The 11191-nt window shown below is 40.3% G+C and overlaps 1 long non-coding RNA gene and 1 pseudogene across 1 annotated transcript in view; one reads left to right on the top strand and one right to left on the bottom strand.

Moving 5' to 3' along the window:
- Positions 1–9954, top strand: part of LOC111549326 — a 29758-nt gene extending 19804 nt beyond the window's left edge. Inside the window, exons 2-4 of the long non-coding RNA XR_003309900.1 lie at positions 3195–3261; positions 7293–7376; positions 9913–9954. This is a non-coding gene — a long non-coding RNA (uncharacterized LOC111549326). The remainder of the gene's footprint in view (positions 1–3194; positions 3262–7292; positions 7377–9912) is intronic.
- Positions 9955–10344: 390 nt separating this feature from the next.
- LOC111549362 lies at positions 10345–10756 on the bottom strand (annotated as a pseudogene).
- Positions 10757–11191: the final 435 nt, after the last annotated feature.

Genomic DNA, 11191 nt, shown 5'->3' with positions numbered 1-11191 from the left:
AAGAAGAAGAAGAAGAAGAAGAAGAAGAAGAAGAAGAAGAAGAAGAAAGAAAGAGAAAGAGAGAGAAAGAAAGAAAGAAAGAAAGAAAGAAAGAAAGAAAGAAAGAAAGAAAGGAAGGAAGGAAGGAAGGAAGGAGAGAAAGTAGAAGAGAAAGAAAAAACAGAACTTCTGTTTTGAACTTGATGTGAGTGAGAAATAAATTTCTATTGTGTTTGACCTATTATATATTGCAGATTCCTTTTGGTTATAGCAGTTATCATTACCCTGACTAGTAAATTATTTTTCTTTCCTCTACATCTTCCATATTTATCTCTATCAGTATCTATCTATCTGCATTCAGACATGACCAAACATTTCCCAGCTTAAAAGCAAACAAGCCTTCCCCAGACTTCACACCCATGTTCAGTTTTCTCTTTACTCTCTTTCACAGACAATCTTATTAAGAATGTTGCATATGTGCAGTTTTAATTGCTTTGCCTCTCATTCGCTCTTTACTCCAATTCACATGGCTTCTTTGCCACCACTCTATTAAAACTGCTCTTGTTCGAGGTCCTCAAAAGCTGTCATGTTTCCAGATCCAGCAGACACTTTTGGTGCTTGTCTTAACTCTCAGAAATATTTAACACAGTTGACCACTCCCTGCTTTCTGATATACTTTCTTCTCTTGCGTCCTTGAAACCAATATCTTACTTGAATGACTCACAGGCATTTTAAATTTATCATATCCCAAACTGATCTACAATCTCATTCCTCTATTTTCTCATCTCAAAAAATGCTACTTCCATCCATCCACTGGCTCATGTCATAAATCTGAGGCTAATTTTTGACACTTGCTAGAGAAAGTCGCTATCCATAGACAGTCCAACAGGTCAATTTACTTCCGAATTTTTCTTAAATGTAAATACTCCTATCGTTTGCACTCTTCCCCATAATCCTGTCCTTTCTCCATGTATATGTTTTAAAGTATAGCTCAGATTGGCTGGGCGCGGTGGCTCATGCCTGTAATCCCAGCACTTTGGGAGGCCAAGGCAAGTGGATTCACCTGAATAAGGAGTTTGAAACCAGCCTGGCCAACGTGGTGAAACCCTGTCTCTACTAAGAAGACAAAAATGAGCTGGGCGTGGTTGCTGGTGCCTGTAGTCTCAGCTACTCAGGAGGCTGAGGCAGGAGAATTGCTTGAACCTGGGAGGTGGAGGTTGTGCAGTTAGCCAAGATTGTGCCACTTGCACTCCAGCCTGGGCAACAAGAGCAAAACTCCATCTCAAAAAAAAAAAAAAAAAAAAAACAACTCTATATATAGATGTCTAGATAGATCAGATAATGTTGCTTGCCTTTAAAAATCCTTCAGAAGATTCCCACTGTACTTAGGAGAAATTCCCTAATTCCGTTTTTCTTTCCAACTTTTACTTTCAGTTCAAGGGGTACATATGCAGGTTACACGGGTAAATTGCATGTCACAGGAGTTGGGGTACAGATAATTTTGTCACCCAGGTAATCAGCATAGTTACCCAATGTAGCTTTTCAAACCTCACCCTCTCCCCACCCTCCACCCTCGAATAGGCCCCAGTACCTCTTGTTCCCTTTTTTGTATCAATGTTTAGCTTCCACTTATAAATGAGAACATCTGGTATTTGGTTTTCTATTCCTGCATTAATTCCCTTAGGATAATGCCTAATTCTTAATATCACCGTTACACCCTCAAATGATCTTGCCCCCTTTCAACGTCTTTAGCTTTATCTACCACTCACTTTCCCTTGCTCACTATATTCCAGTTGTTCTTTCAAATCTTTGAAATGAAAAGGCTGTCTCCTACCTCAGAACTTCTCTAGTTCAAAGGGCAAATATAAACTCAATCAAACTTAAGTGAAAAAGGAAACATGGTAGTGCATGCAAGTGAGGAGCCTAGGAGGCAGCTGACTTCAGGCGTGGCTGGTTCTGGGAACTCAAGTTATGACCTTATTGCTGTGTTGCTTCATCTTTTAACTCTGCTTATCTTTGATTTAATTTCTTCTTATCACAGACTGTCATTATGGAGGCAGAATATTCACTGTCAGAGATGCCTGTTTGTGAAGTAAGGAATGAACCTTACTCAAAGAGTGATCTGGCCTTTGCTCTTGGTTTCTGGGAGGTAATCTTTAGGTCCTTGGAATGTCATGCCTGACAAGAGTGTCTCTGTTTGCCTGGGGGCCTTGGGCCAACCAGATAGTAACAATGTGATTTAGAGCTTTGTGATTATGGCTTTGAGTCACACCACCAAGGTTACTTAAGGTGGGGACTTTGAGTACTGGAGACTGAAATCAGTCTCATGGCTAATCAATTTTGCCTGTGTGGAGCTCTAGTAAAACTCCGGGCCCTGAGGCTTGAGGGAATTTTCTCTGTGGCAGTACTTTGCATACCATCATGCACTGATGCCAGGACAGTAATGCTGCCCTGACTCCATGGGGAGAGGACAACTGGAAACTCCACATCTGGCACCTTCTGATATAGGAGTTAAAAAGAAATTATTTAGGCAGATAGTGAGGGTAAGGAAGTCCTCGGTAAGGTTTTCCTTTTAATGAAAAGCAGCCCCCAAATCATTTGTTTTGTAACAAAGAACAGTCTGTAAAATTGAGCTGCAGACATAGAAAAGCAAGCTAGAAGCTTGCATGGGTGAATGCTGGCAGCTGTGCCAATAGGAAAAGGCTACCTGGGACTAAGCATGTTCAAAATAACAGCTCCATCTTCCCTTCTCTTTGCCAGATACATGTACAGTAAGGAGTAGACAAAATAGTGCCAGCAAGTGGAAAGCTCATTTGCATAATCAGATTAGGGTGTGGTAGCCAGCCTTCCCCACTCTGTATGTAAACATCACACCTGGTCCAACCAATCTGTGGGCCCTATGTAAATCAGACTCTGCCTCCTCAAGTGTATCTATAAAATCCAGTACCCTCCCGCTACACACCTGACTTCCTTTTCAAGCATCTCTCTCTCTCTCTTTCTCTCTCTCTATCTCTCTCTCACTTATCCTTTCTCTTTCTTTTGCCTGTTAAACCTCTGCTCCTAAACTTACTCCCTGTGTGTGTGTCCATGTCCTTAATCTTCTTGGTGTGAGATGATGAACACCGGCTATCTACCCTAGACAGTGATACCACTTCACTTCCAGGCCCATGTGTCTCTTCCTTGGCCTGTGTTTAACTTGTATTTTTTCCCTGCAGTCAGCTGTAACCATGAGTACAGCAGCTTTCTGTGAGCTCTGTGAATTCTTCCAGTGAATTATCAAAGGTATGTTTTGGGAACCTCCTGAGCTTGCTGTTGGTGTTGGAAGTAGGTAGTCTTGTGTAGACTGTGCTTCCTCTAACTATATAGTTGGCTGACTCTCACACCATTACACATTCTTAGCTTAATAACTGCAGCTAAATGTTTCAGTTTTTCCTGACATCATACAAGAAAGTCTCCAGAGAACAACACTTTGTCTGGCTAGGTTAAAACAAATGTCCGTCCCTGAACTGATCAATACCCTGGAGAAAAGAGTACTGCAGTCAGGTCTTGGTCACGTAGCTGCCTAAACTACAAGAATTTAGATTACCAAAAGAACGGGGATAGGGATGTTGAGTGAACAAAAACAACCAGCATCCAATATAGAACATCTTCACCAGCATTTTACTTTGTTTGGAGCATTTCTGATTTCAAGTTCTCCCACAGCATCACAATTTCCCAATGACTAAGACTACTCGTCATTTGGGTTTCAGATTATCTGTCATTTCACCAGAGGCTTCTCTCATGTCTTATAGCTTCTGTCAGTTGGTCATTATATGTTCATTCATTTGATTGTTAGTTTAATATATGTATTTTTTTAGAGACAGGGTCTTGCTGTATTGCCCAGACTGAAGTGCAGGGGTTATTCACAGGCATGATCATTGCACACTACAGCATTAAACTCCTGGGCTCAAGCAATCCTTCTGCTTCATCCTCCTGAGTAGCTGACGTATGTTACCTCACACAGCTTAGTTTAATATTTTAATGCCACTTTAGCTCCATGAATGCAGGACCACATCTATATTGTTCATCACACTGTAGGTGCTCAAACACATTTTCAGATCAAATGAATAAGAATGAAAGAAAAATCTGTCAGTGAATTACCTTCATCTCAGATCTTGTGCTAATTCCTCAAATGTTCTTTTTTAGTAAAAGTTCAGTAAACGAATATCTGATTAAACTTTGGACTCACTTGTTAGAACCAGTGAAAGAAACTTGCTTCAGTTTTGCAGTCAGGAATTCAAGAACTGCACAGCCCCCAGAAGTGAAAAATCACTGGGTGGATTTGCCTCATCATCCTTTATTGAAACAAAATATGTAATATGTGTATGGAAATATATCTCATGATAAATTAAAATAACTTTTTTTTTTTTTTTTTGAGACAGAGTCTCACTCTGTCGCCCAGGCTGGAGTGCAGTGGTGCGATCTTGGCTCACCGCAAGCTCCACCTCCTGAGTTCACGCTATTCTCCTGCCTCAGCCTCCCAAGTAGCTGGGACTACAGGGGCCTGACACCATACCTGGCTAATTTTTTTGTATTTTTAGTAGAGACAGGGTTTCACCGTGTTAGCCAGGATGGTCTCGACCTCCTGACCTCATGATCTGCCTGCTTCGGCCTCCGAAAGTGCTGGGATTACAGGCGTGAGCCACCACGCCCGGCCTAATAAAACTATTACTAAATGTTTTATTTGATTTCAGCTACACAGTAACCTGGTAAGATAAGTAACACAGGCAATTCTGTTTAACAGATGGGGGAAAAAAAAAAAAAAGCCTGAGAACCTGAAAGGTGAGATGAATTACTCAGGATCACATGGGAAAATAAGCGATCAAACAAGATGGTTACTAAGCAATCCTGAAGCATAGTTCTATATTCCTTTCCACCAGCCCAATGTTGCCTGTACTCTCAACCTTGGTGAACACACACTGCTAGCTCTTCAGTTACGGGATGTCACACAATATTCAATGCAGTGAATTTGAATTTGAACAGGTATTACGTTTTCCCTATTTTATGAACATTCTAGTTACTTGGCCTTTCCTTGTGACATTCTTTGTTACACTTTCCACTTTGTAGTTAGTGATTTACTCCATCTCTCTACTCAGTCCCAGTGGTTATGGGGTTTTCCCCTTCCCCATTCCCACCCCAGAGGCACTCTGGCCAGTGAGAGTCTGGCATCCTCCAGGCAGGCACTCTTTCCCAGTGGACTTGAACCTGGGACAATATGAAGCTGGCACTTCTGTGTAGTCAGCTTGCTCCCATGTAGAACCAGCAGCTAAAGCCCACCTGTGGAAGGCAGAGGTGAAAGATGAAGGAAATCCATGACCTAGTGACACATTTTGAACCCTGAATCCAGCTGTGCCTAAAGCCCATACTATCCCTGGATTTTCAGTTACACAACCCAGTAAATTTCCTCCCTTGTGTAAGTAGGATTTTCTGTCTTTATCATACAGAAGGATCTTAAGTACAATATCCTATAATAACATACTCTCATTCAATTGCATTTCCATACTCTTCTTGAAGAGGGAGAGAAATGAGTGAAATTACAGCTATTTCCCAGAGAGTTACACTGCATATAACAATGGGATTAGCTACAACAAAACAAAACTAAACTGAAAGTCACTTCACTAGGAGTTAGCTGCATTCTCCTAGTCTGAAATGCTTCATTTGGTACCTTTCTCCTTCAGGTGACTGATGAGAGGGCAACTGCTCTCATCCCTAGGATAGATTAGCCCCCACTGCTGGTCTCTTACTTTGCTCACCAGCAGGTCTTCCAGAATTTTCTCCAACGAGATTTGATGCTCTAGATGGCCTTAACACTGCTGAGATTCCCTCTAGCTATCTAGACACATATCTTCCTTCTTCTCTCTATCAAGTGTCATTGCAGACGTATCCCAGGAAAATTCTGCTACAATCCTTTCAAATCTCGGAATAGAATTTTCAGGTACAATCTGTCTGCAAATAATACCCTGTCCAAAAAATAAGCCGAACTAATGACTCACTTTTCTGACTGCCAGCCTCACAGAAACAAGAATGAGGTGTGGGGTTGGGGGTGGTGGGATGCTATAGGAATTCTTTTGAGTCAGAAGAATTCAGTATACAGGACCACTTAGTTGGCAATAATGGTTTCAGCACCAGACATTTTTAGACTTTTACTTAAAAATTCAAAGCTTTGATATTTCTCAGGACAAGATGAATTTTGTCTGTGCCCTGGCTAGTGAATCCAGCAATTACTTTTCATTTGCCAAAATGATGAGTGTTTCGGTTTTCCAGGAACTAACATTGCTTAATTGGATATCATACCTCAATGGATGACAGGATCATAGTGAATAATAATAATTTGGTAAAATTGTTTTGTTACTGGTACTTGTAGGAATTCAAACAAAGTTGGTAGGTGGTGCTAGGGGGAAAGTGACTAGAGAACAGGTACAAGCTAATTCCTTTCATAAGTGAGGTTGTAGAACCCATGATGCCAATACTTAGGCTATATATAAGTGAAGATGGAAAGCCATGTCATTTTCTAAGCTCAACAAAAATAAAAGAGAGGGCTGGGCATGATGGCTCATGCCTGTAACCCCAGCACTTTGGGCGGCTGAGGCAGGCAGATCGCTTGAGCTCAGGAATTCGAGACCAGCCTGGGCAACATGATGAAAACTCATCTCTAAAAATAAATATAATATAATATAATAATAATAGAATTGAGGATTGCCCATCTTAGTCATTTTTTTTCTCAAATATTCCTGGCAATAAGAATACCAAAAGCATAGACATTGCTATGATATGTAGCAGAAAATACTCTGGCTGGCCGGGTGTGGTGGCTCACACCTGTAATCCCAGTGCTTTGGGAGGCTTAGGCAGGTGGATCACGAGGTCAATAGATCGAGACCATCTTGGCCAACATGGTGAAACCTCGTTTCTACTAAAAATACAAAAATTAGCTGGGCACGGTGGTGCACACTGGTGGTCCTAGCTTCTTGGGAGGCTGAGGCAGGAGAATTGCTTGAACCTGGGAGGTGGAGTTGTAGTGAGCTGAGATCGCACCACTGCACTCCAGCCTGGTGACAGAGTAAGACTCTGTCAAAAAAAAAAAAAAAGAAAAAAAGAAAAAAGAAAGTAAAAGAAAATACTACTCTGGACTCAGAATTAGGAGACCTAAACTTTGGCCCTGTGTGGCCCTAAGCAAGTACTTCTCTTTGGGTCTGTCCTCATGTATAAAATATTGAATAACTACTGAGGAAATGTTTAACCTAAATTTTGATGACAGATGATGTCATTCATCTCAGTTTCAGTTCAGTGTGCATGACATAATTGACATGACTGAAACACAAGATGTCTCTCTCAAGGACCTTTGAAGGTGACCACAGCAGGTAAAATGAATTGAACTGGGAGAAAAGGAGAACCAAGGTATTAATGTTAATTATTCATTCATTTATTTACAAATGTTTTGAGCACTTAATAAGCACCAGACACTGCTACAGGTGCTGAGGATACAACAGTGAATAAATCAAAGATCCAGTCTTCATAGAGTTTATTTTCCAGAAGGGTGGATATGCCATGAACAAATAAACATGTAAAACAGAGTGTGTCCAAAGGTGACAAGTCCTGTGTAGAAAAGTAGAGTGAGAAAGAGGGGGTGCTTGAGGATGCCCTTTTATGTAGGAGAGCTGTGAGTGAGATGGCTTTGGACTAGCAAGTGCAAAGACCCTGAGGTGGGAGTGCACGTGGCATGTTTTAGGGGTTGCTGGAGCACAGTGAGGAAGAGGAAGAGTGGTAGGAGATGAGATCAGAGGGAAGGAAAAATGGGAAAAGAAGCTGGAAGCTGTTATTTACTTGAATATGAATTGTCCCCATCTCCTTATTTGTGGATTTTTTGTTACCTGAATTAGGCAGGGGGAAATATACTGGCTCAGTGTGATAATAGCATCTGTTTTGATTTGGATGGAATCAGGATCTGATCTGCACAGAAACACAAGTATTCCTTGGAGAGTGAAGCAACATTTCCTTCTTTTTCAGCAAAGTTTAACTGATTTTATATCAGCGCCTGTAGTCTCTCCCTTCCTCTGGTATGTGGTCCTGTAGTAGTTCTACTAACACAAATGTGGTGGATGCAGTGAGACAGGCACTCAGCGTCCATTCAAAAGCCATTTCACTAAAATTCATCTAAAAACCATTTAGATTTCTAGCCCCAGAACTCATCTATGGCTAGATTAGATGCTCTTGCATGAGTCAGGAAGGTGAAAATGAGGCAGAATCACTTCCTGCTTTTCTCGCTCTCTGTTGCCCAATGAGCTTTTTCTGCAGTAAATGCCAGTATCTAGTCACCAGTTTCATGGGCGTGAGAAGGCAATTAGTTACAAAGGCAGCAGCAGGAATGGCTTTCAGGGCTACGTTAGCATGTTCATTGGCCTTAGACACTCTTGCCTCGATGGGCCCCTTCCTCCATTAAAAAAAAATTAAAAATTTTATGACTGTGTTGGGACGAAGATGAGTATATATTTTTTAAAATTTTTTATTTGCATAGGTTTTTGGGGAATAGGTGGTGTTTGGTTATATGAGTAAGTTCTTTAGTGGTGATTTGTGAGATATTGGTGCCTCCATCACCCGAGCAGTGTACACTGAGGCCAATTTGTAGTCTTCTTCTTTTTTTTTTCCTTTGAGACGGAGTCTCACTCTGTCACCCAGGTTGGAGTGCAGTCTCAGTTCACTCCCAAGGAGTTCCTTATTTTAATATTTGCTGAAAATTCTCCGTCACAATTTAAAAATATAATTATAAGAAAAATATCTGCTTCTGACTGAAAATTTAGAAAACACAGAACTATATAACATAGAAAAAAACCCAAGTCTACCACTGACAAACTATTATTAGGAATACTTCTTTTCATTCCGTGTTCTCTGCACATATGAAAGTATAAAATTGGAATCACACTGTATATACAGTTTTATATATTTTTTTCATAGTCACTTTAATAACAACACATATGCTATGTTACCACTATAGAATGTAAATTCAGGTTAGACAAGAGAATTTCACAAGTGTAATAAAGCATTCCAATTAACTGGGTGTGGTGGTGTGCACCTGTAGTCCCAGTTAGTCTGGAGGCTGATGTGGTAGGATTGCTTGAGCCTGGGAGGTTAAGGCTTCAGTGAGCCGTGATCATGCCACTGCACTCTAGAGCCTGGGTGACAGAGCAAGACCCCATCTCAAAAAAAAAAAAAGCTTACAAAGTAAGCATTTTGTCTGTTATCAAAGTTTGTGTACAGTATCTGGCCAAACCAGCTTGCTCATTAGTCGCTTTCATTATAGGTAATTTGTTTAGTCTCTTGTTTATGATTCTTCTGGAGAAAATTTAAAAAGTGTTCTTCATTTACCTTAGCATGAGCGCTTAAAATACGTATTTCTATTTCAAGATGACATTTAAAAATTAACGTAATATAACAGCAGCTAAAATATAATTCTGCAATTATAAAAGAGCTAAACTGGAGTTCACAAGTTATTCTCATGTTTACAATTATGATTCTGAAATAAATACTATTACTATGAAGCTCTATTGTAAGCTTTCTTGATTCGATTTAGACATGCATACATACACTTAAGAGTTGCAGGAGGCATTAAAAGTTGTTAATATATTCCATGCACGTTTCAGAAAGAGTTCTAAAAGAGCCAGCCAGTCCACAAGACAGGAAGAAGAAAAGTTAAATTAAAAAGTAAGGCAGATAGGACTACTAGATAACATACAAAGCATGTGAAATTCTTCAGCAAACTGGGAGTACTTCAGGGATGGCTGGCTATCTTCTTTAGAACTAATTTCTTCTTTTCTTTTTCCTTTTTTCTTTCTTTCTCTCTTTCTCTCTCTTTCTTTCTTTCTCTTTCTTTTTTTTTTTCTGTCTCTGTCTTTCACCCAGGCTGGAGTATAGTAACTGCTGCAACCTCTGCCTCCCAGGTTCCAGTGATTCTCATGGCTCAGTCTCCCAAGGAGCTGGGATTATAGGTATGCACCACCATACCCAGCTAATTGTGTGTGTGTGTGTGTGTGTGTGTGTGTGTGTGTGTGTGTGTGTATTTTTAGTAGAGACGGGGTTTTGCTATGTTGGCCAGGCTGGTCTCAAACTCCTGGCCTCAAGTGATCCATCCGCCTTGGCCTCTGAAAGTACTGGGATTACAGGAATGAGCCACCACACCTGGTCCTAATTTCATCTTTACAGTCTAAGAAGGTGGTTTTAAAGTTTTAACACCATCAAGTGGAATTAGGTGACATGTTTCTTTTATATTAACTTGATTTCCCCTGAATGACCTAGTTAGTGAACTAGTCACTAGTAATTTGGTCACCAGGCAAATCAGGCCTGCAAGAAAGGAAGCCAGTATTCAAAATACCATGTTATCATCTGAACCCACTCAAATAATTTATTTCCAACATAAACATGTAACTGCAATAATGGATGTCTAACTAAAGTAAGGTCCTCTCGCAAGATCAAGACAGCACCCTCCTTCCAAGGCTTAGGCTTTGCCCAGAATTCCTAATACACAGAACAGCCCGTAACAACAGTCATTGCTTCTACAACACATGTGCATCAGGAGAAGGGACATTTTAGCATTTCCTCTGCTCTTCCATTTGTATAATCCACATGGGACAATTGCTGGAAAGCCTGCCATTCCAATGAGAACAAATGGTGCCTCTTCAACTTTTCGAACAAGTTTGGATCCCTGATCTTTATCATAGGAAGAAAGGGAAACATCTGTGTCTGCTGACAAAGTGATTGCTTGAAGAATCTCTCTAGAGTTAGAAAATCTCTCACAATTCAACTGACGTCTATCTTACTTTTTATCTAATATTATATTGTAGTCATTTGCCATGTTATTAAACATTGTTGTAAATATTGCTCTTAATGCCTATATAATATTTTATCTTACAGGTGTATGACAATTTATTTAACCGTTCCCCTTCTTAGGATGTTTAGAGTGTTTCCTCGTTATTTTTTATGATAAATAACACTTACGAACATCTGCACATATAAATCTTTTACCAAAAATAAAATTGTTTCCCTAGGGTTCACGTAAAAGAATGGAGCGAGGTTTGAAGTTGTTGAACTCGATGGCGTCTTCTTCTTCTTTCCAGGCACCCTGCATTCAAATGACTTGGAAGAGCAGGTTCTCTGAGCCAGGATACTAAAGTCCCTGTTTAGG

Source organism: Piliocolobus tephrosceles, chromosome 3 (assembly GCF_002776525.5).
Source record: "Piliocolobus tephrosceles isolate RC106 chromosome 3, ASM277652v3, whole genome shotgun sequence".
In the NCBI taxonomy this organism is placed as follows: Eukaryota; Metazoa; Chordata; class Mammalia; order Primates; family Cercopithecidae; genus Piliocolobus; species Piliocolobus tephrosceles.
Note: the sequence above shows the minus strand (reverse complement) of the source record. Positions and strands in the feature narration are given on the sequence as shown.